At 39.8% G+C, this 2,647-nt stretch overlaps 1 protein-coding gene across 1 annotated transcript in view; it reads right to left on the bottom strand.

The window, feature by feature from the left end:
* Positions 1–876, bottom strand: part of LOC116670000 (KATNB1-like protein 1) — a 35,718-nt gene extending 34,842 nt beyond the window's left edge. The window contains exon 1 of the mRNA XM_032500203.1: positions 660–876. The gene's annotated coding sequence lies outside the window, so the exon portion shown is untranslated. The remainder of the gene's footprint in view (positions 1–659) is intronic.
* Between the last annotated feature and the right edge of the window lie 1,771 nt (positions 877–2,647).

Here is a 2,647-nt window from a genome sequence, read left to right as displayed (position 1 = left end):
CACACACACTTTGAAACCACAAATTTCACAAAGATTTCTCCCTTAAAATCCGAGAAAAGACCAGCTTCTCCTGTAAGATTTCCGATTATTGAAGTATCACACAGCTTTAAGATGTGATTGTTGCATTCATTCATACACATGCTGTTTGTCAGAGATGTTTTATTTCATAGCTCTAAAGTGGCACATCCACATAACAGTCTTAAATTGTTGGCTCCTCCACACTGTTTGCAGCACCATAAATCAAGATATTGTGATCACAGACACATTGGTTTTGATTAAACTCGTGTCACTACTACAGGGAGATCATTCTGTAATACTTTGCCTTAATCATCATTAGACAATACAATGAAATGTCACTGCAATTCAGTAGCACATCTCTGGCTACCACAGTGACTATGACTCTACTGGAGCAACAATCAATCAGTGCATTTAGCAAGCGAATATCTCATGACATCAGCCATGACTACATTGGAAAGAACCTCCAAACATAAACAAATTTTAGGATTTCACAGTCTCAGACCAAAACTACTGAACACACATCCACAGCTACAACTGATCCTCCAGGAAAATGATGCAAAAAAGAAAATGGACTAATAACAAACAGAACCCCATACCAGCACAGATAAAAGACAGCTGAAAAAGTGGAACAAAGCACATACCATTTCTTTCTTGCAGTGTGTTTTCTGGAGATGACACGGTTGCTTTGCCCAAATATGGCAGCCGCTGTCCTCGTACTGTTTCCTGCTGAGAGGGACAGCCACTGTGAAAGTCTCAGAAACAGCAGACTTCAATTACATAACAGACTTGGCAGTGACTAAGAGTATATGCTAAAGGCCTAAACCTTGAGCCGGGCAGGATTTGTCAATGGAGGTGGCTGGAATGTTTGGTGTGGCTGGTGGTACCACCAGCGGACAAAGCAGAACAATCTGCTGTTTGTTACGTCAGCACAAGAACAAACAAGTGTTTATTGTTATCCAAAGTGAGTTAATGAGGTTGTGTAACCAAATCAAACAAAAAGAGACATAAATGAACATGCCAGACTGCAGGTTCTGACACTGATACCATTAATCATTCTGTGAAGATGTGACGTCTGCAGTCAAGAATCAGTGGATTGACTACTTGAAAATAGGACATCTGAAATGTCTGAAGAGGCCCTTTGGATCTTAATTCTCTGATGGTGCGTTTACCGAAATCACCATGAGTCAGAGGTTGTCATGCCCGGTTTCAATTATATGTTGTTTTTGTGTGTGCTTGTCAGTGCTTTGTACCTGATTGATACACACCATGTGGTAGAACATGTCCGGGGTGACAGTGTGATTTGTCAATTTACGATAGCTGGTGTAAAAAACAACAATGACATTGATTCCAAAAATGAGTGACAATGATACTACATTTGTGCTTATTGCAAGTTGTATTGTTCAGTCCCAGAGAGAGAAGAATGTGGGATTTTTCCCGGCACCATTACATTTCTTATCACACATCTGCAATAAGTTAGCCAAGTACACAGCCAAAAAAAGTAATACAGATTCCTCGTAGCAGCGCTGAGTGGCCTTTGGGAGTTTGTGTTGATAGGCATGAGTAAACATGGTTGCTATGCAGTAAGTGAAACTGAAGAAAATCCTCAATACATGGCAGCTGGTGGTGCAGTTATTCAGGTGTCCACACTATATTTATAGAAATTTACATTATATTCAGCTTGTTTACATCATATACTGACCTCCACTCGATAAATACCAACTAATACAATGTGGTACAGTAGCAAGACGTGGTAATAAGATTACACAAGCAAAAGAAAAAAATGTTTTATTGAGGGCCCCCAGAACAGTAAATGACAAAACACATATAAGACAATCTTAAGGGATAAAATAATTGGGTCATTTACAATATGTCGACATTTACATGTCTGGAGGACTCTTACACTGACTGAACATGTGATATGAAATGCATTCAACAACTAATATGTAGCCAATGGTCCAAGAGTAAGTAAACATGCCCGTTTAGGATGCTGGGTTTCACATCAGCATGTTTCAGTAAAAACATGTTTCATCTTCAAATTAGACAAGTCCCTCTGTTGGAATTTGCTGCAGAGTGACTTGGTTGATGGACGGGAGAATGCAGCCGGCCTGCCATATTTATTTTTCCTAATATGACCACACCAAGACCCGCCCGTCAAAAGCATTCACACACTACTATTAGCCAGGCGTCCATGCTTACATGTACAGGTCCTATCCCCTGTCCAATTGGCTGTCCTAAGGCAATGCCTAACCCCAACCAATCAAGCTGCTATTGAAGGCCGGGTCTTGGCGTGGCCATGGTAGGAAAAAAAGATTTGGCAGCCGTTTTGTCATTATTTTAGTGATTACTGGAACTGCTTCCCTTCAAGTCCAGTCACTTGTACTAAAACCGCTGTGTGAGGTATCACCAAAAGTTGTTCCTCTGCAAGAGCATAATTAGTTTTAAGAAAGGTTTGAAAAAATTGGATTGGCATGCTTGTTATGATATATGAACAGCAGATGATCCTCCATCAATTAATATGTGACACTATTATTTTGAAACCAAACCATCAAACCATCTTAATTTCAAACGATGCCAAGGAATAGAGAATGTATTCGATTTTCTTTTAAAGAAGCTATGCTCAATGTTTTTA

The sequence above is a fragment of the Etheostoma spectabile genome, chromosome 20 (assembly GCF_008692095.1).
Source record: "Etheostoma spectabile isolate EspeVRDwgs_2016 chromosome 20, UIUC_Espe_1.0, whole genome shotgun sequence".
NCBI lineage: Eukaryota > Metazoa > Chordata > Actinopteri > Perciformes > Percidae > Etheostoma > Etheostoma spectabile.
Note: the sequence above shows the minus strand (reverse complement) of the source record. Positions and strands in the feature narration are given on the sequence as shown.